The sequence below is a fragment of the Leopardus geoffroyi genome, chromosome C3 (genome assembly GCF_018350155.1).
Source record: "Leopardus geoffroyi isolate Oge1 chromosome C3, O.geoffroyi_Oge1_pat1.0, whole genome shotgun sequence".
NCBI classification, from domain to species: Eukaryota; Metazoa; Chordata; class Mammalia; order Carnivora; family Felidae; genus Leopardus; species Leopardus geoffroyi.
The window spans coordinates 99,921,215-99,935,765 of NC_059338.1; the positions used below are offsets into that span (position 1 = coordinate 99,921,215).

The 14,551-nt window shown below is 39.7% G+C and overlaps 1 long non-coding RNA gene across 2 annotated transcripts in view; it reads right to left on the bottom strand.

Moving 5' to 3' along the window:
• Positions 1-14,551, bottom strand: part of LOC123585590 — a 203,085-nt gene that overhangs the window by 52,578 nt on the left and 135,956 nt on the right. For both annotated transcript variants that reach the window (XR_006706300.1, XR_006706301.1), the window contains exon 3: positions 4,921-5,100. This is a non-coding gene — a long non-coding RNA (uncharacterized LOC123585590). The remainder of the gene's footprint in view (positions 1-4,920; positions 5,101-14,551) is intronic.

Consider the following 14,551-nt stretch of genomic DNA (forward strand, 5'->3'; position numbering starts at 1 on the left):
TCTTTATTCAGCAAGGCTGTCATTCAAAATAGAAAGAGAGATTAAAAGTTTCCCTACAAACAAAAATTAAAGGAGTTTGTGACAACTAAACTGGTGCTGCAAGAAATTTTAAGGGGGACTCTGAGGGGAGAAAAGACAAAAACAAAAACAAAAAAACAAAACAAAAAGGCTCAAAAGCAACAAAGACTAGAAAGCACCAGAGAACACCACCAGAAACTCCAACTCTACAGGCAATGTAATGACAATAAATTCATATCTTCCAGTGCTCACTGTAAACATCAATGGACTAAAGCTTCAATAAAAAGGCATAGGGTAACAGAATGGATAAGAAAACACAATAGATCTATATGCTGTTTATAAGAGACCCATTTTAGACCTAAAGGCACTTTCAGATAGAAAATAAGGGGCTGGAGATCCATCTATCATGCTAATGGTCATGACAAGAAAGCCTGAGTAGTGATACTTATATCAGAAAATCTAGATTTTAAAATAAAGACTGTAATAAGAGATGAAGAAGGGCATTATATCATAATTAAGGGGTCTATCCACCAAGAAAATCTAATAATTATAAACATTTATGCTCCAAACGTGAAAGCACCCAGACAAATAAATCAATTAATCACAAACATAATAATACCATAATAGTAGGGGACTTCAACACCCCACCTACAACAATGGACAGATCATATAAACAGAAAACCAACACTGAAACAATAGCTTTGAATGACACACTGGACTGGATGGACTTAACAGATATATACAGAACAATTCATCCTAAAGCAGCAGAATACACATTCTTCTCCACTGCACCTGCAACATTCTCCAGAATAGATCACATACTAGGACACAAATCAGTCCTCAACAAATATGAAAAGACTGAGATCATACTGGGCATATTTTCAGACCACAACACTATGAAACTCAAAATCAACCACGAGAAAAAATTTGGAAAGATAACAAATACTTGGAGACTAAAGAACATCCTACTAAAGAATGAATGGGCTAACCAAGAAGTTAAAGAAGAAACTAAAAAGTACATGGAAGCCGATGAAAATGATAATACCCCAGCACAAAACCTCTGGGATGCAGCAAAGGCAGACAAGAGGGAAGCATATTGCAATCCAGGCCTTTCTAAGAAGGAAGAAACATCTGAGATACACAACCTAACCTTACACCTTAAAGATCTTGAAAAAGAACAGCAAATAAAACCCCAAACCAGCAGAAGACAGGAAGTAGTAAAGATTAGAGCAGAAATCAATGCTATCAAAACCAAAAAACCCAGTAGGACAGATCAATGAAATCAGGAGCTGGTTCTTTGAAAGAATTAACAAAATTGATAAACCCCTAGCCAGTTTGATCAAAAAGAAAAAGGAAAGGACACAAATAAATAAAGTCAAGAATGAAAGAGGAGAGATCACAACCAACACAGCAGAAATACAAACAATAATAAGAGAATATTACCAGCAATTATATGCCAAAAAAATTGACAATCTGGAAAAAAATGGACAAATTCCTAGAAGCATATAAACTACCAAAACTGAAACAGGAAGAAATAGAAAATTTGAACACACCCATAACCAGTAAAGAAATCGAGTTAGTAATCAAAAATCTCCCAAAAAAACAAGAGACCTGGGTCAGATAGATTTCCAAGGGATTCTACCAAACATTTAAGAAGAGTTAACACCTATTCTCTTGAAGGTATTCCAAAAAATAGAAATGGAAGGAAAACTTCCAAACTCTTTCTATGAAGCCAGCATCACTTTGATTCCAAAATCAGACAAAGACCCACTAAAAAGGAGAACTACAGATCAATTTCCCTGATGAATATGTATGCAAAAATCCTCAACAAGACATTAGCCAACTGGATCCAACAATACACTAAAAGAATTATTCACCATGACCAAGTGGGATTTATACCTGGGATGCAGGGCTGGTTCAATATCTGCAAAACAATCAGTGTGATTCATCACATCAATGGAAGAAAGGACAAGAACCATATGATCCTCTCAATAGATACAGAGAAAGCATTTGACAAAATACAACATCCTCTTTCGATGAAAACCCTCAAGAAAGTAGGGATAGAAGGATCATACTTCAAGATCATAAAAGCCATACATGAAAGACCCAACGCTAATATCATCCTCAATGGGGCAAAACTGAGACCTTTCCCCCTAAGGTCAGGAATAAGACAGGGATGTCCACTCTCACCACTGTTATTCAACATAGTATTGGAAGTCTTAGCCTCAGCAATCAGACAACACAAAGGAATAAAAGGCATCCATATTGGCAAGGAGGAAGTCAAACTTTCTTTTTAACAGATGACATGATACTCTTTTTGGAAAACCCAAAAGATTGCACCAAAAAAACCTGCTAGACCTGATCCATGAATTCAGCAAAGTCTCAGGATATAAAATCAATGCACAGAAATCAGTCGCATTCCTATACACCAATAATGAAGCAACAGAAAGGGAAATCAAGGAATCAATCCTAGTTATAATCGCACCAAATCCCATAAAAGACATAGGAATAAATGTAACCAAAGAGGTGAAAAATCTATACACTGAAAACTATAGAAAGCTTATAAAAGAAATGGAAGAAGACACAAACATATGGAAAAATATTCCATGCTCCTGGATAGGAAGAACAAATATTGTTAAAATGTCCATACTACCCAAATCAATCTACATATTCAATGCAATCCCTATCAAAATAACACCAGCATTCTTCGCAGAGCTAGAACAAACAAACCTAAAATCTGTATGGAACCAGAAAAGACCCCAACAGCCAAAGAAATCTTGAAAAAGAAAACAAAAGCTGGAGGCATCACAATCCCAGACTTCAAGCTATACTACAAAGCTGTATTCATCAAGACAGTATGTCACAAAAACAGACACTCAGATCAATGGAACAGAATAGAGAACCCAGATACGGACCCATAAATGTATGGCCAACTAATCTTTGACAAAGCAGGAAAGAATATCCAATGGAATAAAGACAGTCTCTTCAGCAAGTGGTGCTGGGAAAACTGGACAGCGACATGCAGAAAATGAAGCTGGACCACTTTCTTACACCGTACACAAAAAGAGACTCAAAATGGATGAAAGACCTAAACATCATATTGGAAGCCATCAAAATCCTAGAAGAGAAAGCAGGCAAAAACGTTTTGATCTCAGCCGCAGTAACTTCTTACTCAACATGTCTCTAGAGGCAAGGGAAACAAGAGCAAAAATTTTCAACTATTGAGACTTCATCAAAATGAAAACCTTCTGCACAGGGAAGGAAACAATCAGCAAAACTAAAATGCAACTGATGGAATGGGAAAAGATATTTGAAAATGACATATCACATAAAGGGTTAGTATCCAAAATTTATAAAGAACTTATAAAACTCAATACCCAACCAACCAACAATCCACTGAAGAAATGGACAAAAGACATGAATAGACACTTCTCCAAAGAAGATATCCAGATAGGCAACCGACACATGAAAAAATGCTCAATATCACTCATCATCAGGGAAATACAAATCAAAACCACAGTGAGATACCACCTCACACTTGTCTGAATAGCTAACATTAACAACGCAGGCAACAACAGATGTTGGTGTAGATGCAGAGAAAGAGGATCTCTTTTGCTTGCTGGTGGGAATGCAAACTGGATGTTCCTCAAAAAATTAAAAATAGAACTACCCTACAATCCAGCAATTGCACTACTAGGTATTCATCCAAGGAATACAGGTATGCTGTTTCAGAGGGGCACATGCACCCCAATGTTTTTAGCAGCACTATCAACAATAGCCAAAGTATGGAAAGAGCCCAAATGTCCACACACACAATAGAGTATTACTCAGCAATCAAAAAGAATGAAATCTTGCCATTTGCAACTACGTGGATTGAACTAGAGGGTATTATGCTAACTGAAATTAGTCAGAAAGACAAATATCATATGACTTCATTTATATGAGGGCTTTAATATACAAAACAGATGAACATAGGGAAGGGAAGCAAAAATAAAATAAAAACAGGGAGGGGGACAAAACATAAGAGACTCTTAAATATAGAGAACAAACAGAGGGTTGGTGGAGGGGTTGTGGGAGAGGGAGATAAGCTAAATGGGTAAGAGGCATTAAGAAATCTACTCCTGAAATCATTGTTGCACTATATGCTAATTAACTTAAATGTAAATTTAAAAATTAATTAATTAAAAAAAACAAATAACAGTTCACATACACCTGGTGTGTACCATGTGTGAAGAACTAAGGACAGTGCATGGATTAGTCTATTTACTTTTCACAACAAACTTATGAGGTCATTGCCATTGATTATTATCATCCGCTTTTACAGTTGAGAAGTCTGAGGCACAGAGATAAAGTAATTTAGCCACAGACACACAGCCATTTAGTGATAAAGCCAGAATGTGAGCCCAGATAGTCTGGCTCTGTGACTGACTGGGATACAATAATGGACTATGTGAGTAGAAATGATGTATGATAAACCCATAGAAACTTTTCTAGCAATCCTCCATGCACTTTTTTCTCCCTTCATCTGTCTCTGAATGATGATGATCCAGGATAGGAATGCGTAGCTCCAAGACATGCATTAAACTGTTAAATGGGTGAAATTTTGAGGGTGAGAGATGCTAAAAAATAAAAAGCCTTTAGCTTCACAGCATAAAAGTAAGACAGTTTGTTTAGCACTCATTTATGGAAGAACCTTAGATTTGAAATTATAAGCCTGCTTGGTGGCAAATGGTATTAACAAGAAGACAATCTGGCTGGCCACAATATTTTGTTTTGTTTTGTTTTGTTTTGTTTTGTTTTGTTTTGTTTTGTTTTGTTTTGAAGTAGACACCCATATCCAGAAATTCTTAGCCCCACTGTCTTTGTGTCATAAGAATAGACCAGTTCCCAAAGTAGACGTACCTTAAGGTCATCTCAGACAAATTCCTTCAAGCACACAGATGCCACTGAGTCCTGGCAGCCTCTTCCTTTCAGGGACACAAAGGAGGGGCCCAGACGCAACTCAGAGAGAGAAAGCTGGAGCTCCCATAAGTTGAAGTGTCTGCACACACTGGATCAGTTTAGAACCATAAATTCAGTGAACTGCAAATAAAGAAGAGCAAATTCAGGGGAAACTAAGATTAGATTGTTAGTTTGTATGTAACTTTTATTGTTAGAGAAAGAGAGTACGTGTTCACAAGGGGGTAAGGGGAAGAGGGAAAGAGAGAGAGAGAGAGAGAGAGAGAGAGAGAGAGAGAGAGAGAATGAATCTTAAGCAGGCTCCATGCTTAGTGCAGAGCCTGACTGAGGCTCTATCCCATGACCCTGGAATCATGACGTGAGTCAAAATCAAGAGTTGGATGTTCAAACGACTGAGCTACCCAGGTGCCCCTTGGATGTAACTTTTAACATGTTTTTTGGGGATTTTTTTTTGCTATACATATTTTTATAAATTTAACTTCATTTAAAAATATTCTCATATATTTACAGTTTTATATATGTATAGCAGTTTTATATAAATGCCTAAATGTGATCCTTGCATATCCTATCATTTTTTGCTTTGTTTTCTTTTCTGAGTGCCAAAATTTTTCTTTCCCTCTTTATTCCCATTATCCCCCCTACCCTTCCCAGATTGTCATTTTTCCCTTGTTCTCCATGTTTTAAAAATAATATGCGGGGTGCTCAGTTGGTTAAGCATCTGATTTCAGCTCAGGTCATGATCTCATGGTCTGTGAGTTTAAGCCCCTCATGGGGCTCTGTGCTGACACCTCAGAGCCTGAAGCCTGCTTCAGATTTTGTGTCTACGTCTCTCTCTCTTCCTCTCTTGCACTCGCTTTCTCTCTCTCTCAAAAATAAACATTAAAAAAACAATTATATGCAAATGCACACACTCAAATACATACACGAATATATTTACATGCACACAATGATAAATATACATATGACTCATATATAAATATATATACATATTATGTACACCTAGTGAAATATATGTACATATATCTACATCCATAAATCTGTACATACATATACATCTATAAATATATACATATATCTTGTGCTCTCAGTAAAGTTCTTTCTGTTCCTCCACAGTTTCATTTGTAGAACTGAAGAGGGACCCCCAGAACTCCTCCTCCTGGCACAATACACCCCCTGCATCCCTCCCTTCAAAGTCTGCCTCTTGGGTGATCAGGATAATGCCATCACTCTCATCCCTGTGCAGTGGGTAGCCACAAGCAGCCCAAGGATCCCAGGCTTATTATCATCAGACTGGGAGCTACACTTGATTTTTTCCATTCTGTACAATTCTGTCTCCCCACTTCCCCTGCGCTCTCTGGAGCTTACAGTCTGTCCTCAACAAAATCCACTCTTCCCATTCCCTTCTGTGAATGTTTCCTTCACCTGTGTATTAGTTTCCTGCAGCCGTTATAAATTACTGCAAAGTTGGTGACCTAAAACAGAAATTTTCTCTCTCCATTCTCAAGTCCAGAAGTCCAAAATCAGTATCACTGGGCTGAAATTAAAGTGCTGGTGGGGCTGTGTTCCCACCAGAGGCTTTAGGGAAGAATGCACACCTCACCTGGCGACTGCTGGCATTGGTTGGCTGGTCACATCACTCCAAACCTCAAGGGAAGTTATTTTCAAATCTCTCTCTGGTCCATCGTCATGTCACTATCTCTGTGTACCTTTTCTTCTGTGTTACATCTCTCTGACTCTCTCTTGTAAGGACGCATGTGATTGACTGCATTCAGGGCCCACCTGGATAATCCAGGATACTCTCTCCATCTTAACTTAACAATTACATTTGCAAAGACTCTTTTTCCAAATAAAGTAACAATTACAGGTTTGAGGGATAATGGCTTGGTATCCTTGGAGGCCTTCATTTAGGCAACATCAATCTGTTTGCTCTGTCTCAAACCTGATGCTTCCCCAAGAATCTGCTTCTTCCTCAGGACCCTCCAAATGTAGCTAGTTTTTGTTTGTTTGTTAGTTTGCTTGCTTGCTTGTTTTGTTTTGTTTTGTTTTTTAAATCTCACAGCCCAGAAGTGAGGTAAGTGTCCTCCTTGATTCTCCTTAACAACATTGTCCCTCTCTCCTTCCAAAACATGCCAACTTCAGGGTCATGGCTTGGTTCATAGGTTGGAGTCTCACATCAGCCTCGCTGCTGTCGGCACGGAGCCTGCTTCAGATCCTCTGTCTCCCTGTCTCTCTGCCCCTCCCCTGCTCACACACTCTTGCTCTCTCAGAAATAAATATATATTAAAAAAAAACATTCCAACTTCAGAGCTCATGCTAGCATACTATACCATCCAACCCTCCTTTAGCCATCATCCACAGACCCTCAAGCTACTCCTGAAGAATTTTATATTGTTTGCTCTGACTCCTCCTAACACTACTCCTACTATAATTCTTGGTGATTTCAATGTCCATGCCTGCAGTCTTTCCAGTTTCTCAGTCTCTGAACCTTCCCTCTCCTAGTAGCTTATAACTTTACCCCATCTCAGCTTTTCAGTTCCATGATTATATACTAGGTCTTGTCAATACTAATCCTAATAATACTAACACTAACAAAAAACTGTATCCCCTTCACAATCTCAAATTTTAAGCACTCTACTCTTTGACCTATCTTTTCAGCTAATTCCCTCTAATACCCCAACTCCAAAAAAGCTCTGATCTATCTGGCTAAATGGCAATATGTAGAAAACTGTGAAGGATATTATCCTGTCACCGTTCATTATCCTTTACCCCTTGTAGGTCATACAGGTTCAATCTTTGTGTCACCCTACCCTGTCTATGTTCAAGTCTCTGCCTAGTCCAGATGTGTACCTTGGCAGCTGAGTGTGGCTGGGGAAAATCCTCAGATGACTGGGCTCACTTTGGATGTATCACCTCAGGGGCGCCTGGGTGGCTCAGTCAGTTCAGTGTCCAACTTCAGCTCAGGCTCACAGTTCGTGAGTTTGAGCCCCACATTGGGCTCTGTGCTGACAGCTTGGAGCCTGGATCCTGTTTCAGATTCTGTGTCACCCTCTCTCTCTGCCCATCCCCCGCTTGCTCTCTCTCTCTCTCTCTCTCAAAAATAAATAAGCATTTTAAAATTAAAAAAAATTAATGTATCACCTCAAGAAGAGCATTGGTGCTGATGGAAAATCCCACTGTATAGTTCTTCCCCTTGCCATTCCTCTAGATGATTACCCATACCTTTTCTCTTCAAATTGCCAAGATTTCGTTCAATCTTCACCCTCAGCTGACAACCTTGCTTATGTACTTCACTATGAAAATACAAGAAATTAGAGAACATCTTCCACACACTCGTATCTGCCAACACCCAGGATCTGTTCCGCATCTCTGCCTCATCTATAATTCAGGAACCATTATCACCTCCTCAGACCATTCCCTTCATCTGTGCACTAACATCCATTTCCACTTAGTTACCTTGAAGCATCACTCTAGTGGTTGCCTCCTCTCTCTTCCATCATGAATTTTCCCCTACTGGATGGCTTTTGTTAGCATACAACTAATCTGAAATATCTACCATCTTAAAAATCAAAACAAAACAAAGCATCCCCTTCCAGCTACTGCTATATTATTATATTGACCTTTCTCATTTATTTATTTTCTATTATTTTATTTGAGAGAGAGAGATGGAGAGAGAAGAAGAGAGCCCACACACTAGTGAAGGAGAGGCAGAGGGACAGAGAATCCTAAGCAGGCTCCAAGCTCAGTCCTCAGTGCAGAGCCTGATGTAGGGCTCCATCTCATGACTTGATCAACTATGAGATCGTGATCTGAGCTGAAATCAAGAGTTGGAGCCTCAAATGACTGAGCCACCCAGGTGTCCCTACTCTTTATCCTTTAAATCAAAGCTCTCTTAAAAGATATGACCGTCGTTGTCCCTTATTTCCCTTAGTCTCCTATTCTGTCTTGAACCCTCTTCAATCAGGCATCCATCCCCAGCACACACACACACACACACACACACACACACACACACACACTCCAATCTTGAAAATAGAAATGCATAAATGATTTCCATGTTACTAAAATAAATTTCCTCAGCCTATCCTATCTAGCAGGAACTTTGACCATTCCTCTTTCTGAACCAATTTCTTTTTCTGGCTTCCTTGCACCTGCTCTCTTGTTTCTCTTTCTACTTCACTTAATGGTCATTTTTCTCAGTCACCTTTGCTGGCTGCTCCCCATTCTCCAAACTTGGGTCTTTGACTTTTTGGTCACTATTTTATGCCCAGTGCATAGAATCACATAGAATGAACAAATATATAGGATATTTTTTAGTTTTATTCTAAGAAAATAGGGCCATATCCTTCACAGTTCTCTATGTATTGCCATTTTAATGCAACAACACTTCATGGAAATCACTTTGGGGTGATTGGTATGGCTCTATTTCATTTCATAGTGTTATATACTATGGAGTGGATATGCAAAAATTTATTAAAACATTTGCATGTTATGGGAAAGTCTTTGCATCCAGTTCTTTTGTGATGAATAATGTGGGAATTAATATCCTTCCACTTTTATTCCGGTTTCCCAGAAGCAGAATTGTTGGAACCAAGGAAGCATGTACATTAAATGATAACTGTTTTAGGACTGCTTCCCACAAAGTCTGTTTTAATTGCTGATTTTTGCCATCATGGCTCTCTAATGCTGTATTTGATAGGTATTTTGATTCTTTCAAATGTTAGCTAGACTGATATGTAATGACTGTTCCTTTATTTGGCATTTCCCTGACTAATATATTTAAGCAGCATGACTTAGAGGTTAGAAACACTGGCTCAGATGCCAGACTTTCTGGATTTTAATTCTGATTCCAATGCTTACTAGCTGTGTGACCTTGGACAATTCTCTTAACCTCTCTGTTAAGAGAGGTTTTTCATATGTCAGAAGGAGATAATAGGAACTACTACTTCATCTGTTTTATTTTTGTGGAGATTAAATCTGTTCATGTAAATCAGAGCAGTAACTTGTACAAAGTAAACTGTCAATAGATATTGCTTTTTATTATTACTCCTCCTCCTCCTCCTATCATTATGATATCTTATGTTTCTATTGCAAATCTGTGAATTAAATCTTATTTCCTCTGCCCACTTTTTGATTGGGTTATTCATCCCCATCACATCAAGTTGTAAATACTCTGTGTGTGTTGTAAATATGAACACTCTGTTAGTCACGATAGGGTATGTTACATCATGTTAAAACATCTCAATGGCAGAAGATGGCGGCGTAGGAGGACTCTGGGCTCAACGCGCGTCCTGCTGATCACTTAGATTCCACCTACACCTGCCTAACTAACCCAGAAAACCGCCAGAGGATTAGCAGAATGGAGTCTCCAGAGCCAAGCACAGACGAGAGGCCCACGGAAGAGGGTAGGAAGGGCGGTGAGGCAGTGCACACTCCACGGACTGGCGTGAGGGAGCCGGGGCAGAGGGGCGGCTCGCCGGCCAAGCAAAGCCCCCGAGTCTGGCTGGCAAAAGTGGAGGGGCTGGACTGACGGAGTGTGTTCCGACAGCAAGCGCGACTTAGCGTCTGGGAGGTCATAAGTTAACAGCTCTGCTCAAAAAGTGGGAAGGCTGGAGGACAAAGGGAGGGAGAGCTGCTGAGCCCCCAGACGACAGAGCTCAGTTTGGTGGGGAACAAAGGCGTTCGCCAGGGCCATCTCCCCCGCTCATCCCCCAGCCAAAATCCCAAAGGGAACCAGTTCCTGCCAGGGAACTTGCTCACTCCGCGCAAACACCCAACTCTGTGCTTCTGCGGAGCCAAACCTCCGGCAGTGGATCTGACTTCCTCCCACTGCCACAGGGGCCCTCCTGAAGTGGATCACCTAAGGAGAAGCGAGCTAAGCCTGCCCCTCCTGCCCCCGTGCACCTTGCCTACCCACCCCAGCTAATACGCCAGATCCCCAGCACCACAAGCCTGGCAGTGTGCAAGTAGCCCAGACGGGCCACACCACCCCACAGTGAATCCCGCCCCTAAGAGAGGGAAAGAGAAGGCACGAACCAGTCTGACTGCGGCCCCAGCGGTGGGCTGGGGGCAGACATGAGGTCGGACTGCAGCCCCGCTCACCAACTCCAGTTATACACCACAGCACAGGGGAAGTGCCCTGCAGGTCCTCACCACTCCAGGGACTATCCAAAATGACCAAACGGGAGAATTCCCCTCAGAAGAATCTCCAGAAAATAACAACAGCTAATGAACTGATCAAAAAGGATTTAAATAATATAACAGAAAGTGAATTTAGAATAATAGTCATAAAATTAATCGCTGGGCTTGAAAATAGTATAGAGGACAGCAGAGAATCTCTTGCTACAGAGATCAAGGGACTAGGGAACAGTCACGAAGAGCTGAAAAGCGCTTTAAACGAAATGAAAAACAAAATGGAAACGACGACAGCTCGGCTTGAAGAGGCAGAGGAGAGAATAGGTGAACTAGAAGATAAAGTTATGGAAAAAGAGGAAGCTGAGAAAAAAGAGAGATAAAAAAATCCAGGAGTATGAGGGGAAAATTAGAGAACTAAGTGATACACTAAAAAGAAATAATATACGCATAATTGGTATCCCAGAGGAGGAAGAGAGAGGGAAAGGTGCTGAAGGGGTACTTGAAGAAATTATAGCTGAGAACTTCCCTGAACTGGGGAAGGAAAAAGGCATTGAAATCCAAGAGGCACAGAGAACTCCCTTCAGACGTAACTTGAATCGATCTTCTGCATGACATATCATAGTGAAACTGGCAAAATACAAGGATAAAGAGAAAATTCTGAAAGCAGCAAGGGATAAACGTGCCCTCACATATAAAGGGAGACCTATAAGACTCGTGACTGATCTCTCTTTTGAAACTTGGCAGGCCAGAAAGGATTGGCACGAAGTTTTCAGTGTGCTAAACAGGAAAAATATGCAGCCGAGAATCCTTTATCCAGCAAGTCTGTCATTTAAAATAGAAGGAGAGATAAAGGTCTTCCCAAACAAAAACTGAAGGAATTTGTCACCACTAAACCAGCCCTACAAGAGATCGTAAGGGGGATCCTGTGAGACAAAGTACAAGAGACATCACTACAAGCATAAAACATACAGATATCACAATGACTCTAAACCCGTATCTTTCTATAATAACACTGAATGTAAATGGATTAAATGTGCCAACCAAAAGACATAGGGTATCAGAATGGATAAAAAAACAAGACCCATCTATTTGCTGTCTACAAGAGACTCATTTTAGATCTGAGGACACCTTTAGATTGAGAGTGAGGGGATGGAGAACTATTTATCATGCTACTGGAAGCCAAAAGAAAGCTGGAGTAGCCATACTTATATCAGACAAACTAGACTTTCAATTAAAGGCTGTAACAAGAGATGAAGAAGGGCATTATATAATAATTACAGGGTCTATCCATCAGGAAGAGCTAACAATTATAAATGTTTATGCGCCGAATACCGGAGCCCCCAAATATATAAAACAATTACTCATAAACATAAGCAACCTTATTGATAAGAATGTGGTAATTGCAGGGGACTTTAACACCCCACTTACAGAAATGGATAGATCATCTAGACACATGGTCAATAAAGAAACAAGGGCCCTGAATGAGACATTGGATCAGATGGACTTGACAGATATATTTAGAACTCTGCATCCCAAAGCAACAGAATATACTTTCTTCTCGAGTGCACATGGAACATTCTCCAAGATAGATCATATACTGGGTCACAAAACAGCCCTTCATAATTTTACAGGAATTGAAATTATACCATGCATACTTTCAGACCACAATGCTATGAAGCTTGAAATCAACCACAGGAAAAAGTCTGGAAAACCTCCAAAAGCATGGAGGTTAAAGAACACCCTACTAACGAATGAGTGGGTCAACCAGGCAATTAGAGAAGAAATTAAAAAATATATGGAAACAAATGAAAATGAAAATACAACAATCCAAACGCTTTGGGACGCAGCGAAGGCAGTCCTGAGAGGAAAATACATTGCAATCCAGGCCTATCTCAAGAAACAAGAAAAACCCCAAATACAAAATCTAACAGCACACCTAAAGGAAATAGAAGCAGAACAGCAAAGGCAGCCTAAACCCAGCAGAAGAAGAGAAATAATAAAGATCAGAGCAGAAATAAACAACATAGAATCTAAAAAAACTGTAGAGCTGATCAACAAAACAAAGAGTTGGTTTTTTGAAAAAGTAAACAAAACTGACAAATCTCTAGCCAGGCTTCTCAAAAAGAAAAGGGAGGTGACCCAAACAGATAAAATCATGAATGAAAATGGAATTATTACAACCAATCCCTCAGAGATACAAACAATTATCAGGGAATACTATGAAAAATTATATGCCAACAAATTGGACAACCTGGAAGAAATGGACAAATTCCTAAACATCCTTCCAAAACTCAATCAGGAGGAAATAGAAAGCTTGAACAGACCCATAACCAGCGAAGAAATTGAATCGGTTATCAAAAATCTCCCAACAAATAAGAGTCCAGGACCAGATGGCTTCCCAGGGGAGTTCTACCAGACGTTTAAAGCAGAGATAATACCTATCCTTCTCAAGCTATTCCAAGAAATAGAAAGGGAAGGAAAACTTCCAGACTCATTCTATGAAGCCAGTATTACTTTGATTCCTAAACCAGACAGAGACCCAGTAAAAAAAGAGAACTACAGGACAATATCCCTGATGAATATGGATGCAAAAATTATCAATAAGATACTAGCAAATCGAATTCAACGGCATATAAAAAGATTTATTCACCATGATCAAGTGGGATTCATTCCTGGGATGCAGGGCTGGTTCAACATTCGCAAATCAATCAACGTGATACATCACATTAACAACAAAAAAAGAGAAGAACCATATGATCCTGTCAATCGATGCAGAAAAGGCCTTTGACAAAATCCAGCACCCTTTCTTATAAAAACCTTGAGAAAGTCGGGATAGAAGGAACATACTTAAAGATCATAAAAGCCATTTATGAAAAGCCCACAGCTAACATCATCCTCAATGGGGAAAAACTGAGAGCTTTTTCCCTGAGATCAGGAACACGACAGGGATGCCCACTCTCACCGCTGTTGTTTAACATAGTGCTGGAAGTTCTAGCATCAGCAATCAGACAACAAAAGGAAATCAAAGGCATCAAAATTGGCAAAGATGAAGTCAAGCTTTTGCTTTTTGCAGATGACATGATATTATACATGGAAAATCCGATAGACTCCACCAAAAGTCTGCTAGAACTGATACATGAATTCAGCAAAGTTGCAGGATACAAAATCAATGTACAGAAATCAGTTGCATTCTTTTACACTAACAATGAAGCAACAGAAAGACAAATAAAGAAACTGATCCCATTCACAATTGCACGAAGCAGCATAAAATACCTAGGAATAAATCTAACCAAAGATGTAAAGGATCTGTATGCTGAAAACTATAGAAAGCTTATGAAGGTAATTGAAGAAGATATAAAGAAATGGAAAGACATTCCCTGCTCATGGATTGGAAGAATAAATATTGTCAAAATGTCAATACTACCCAAAGCTATCTACACAT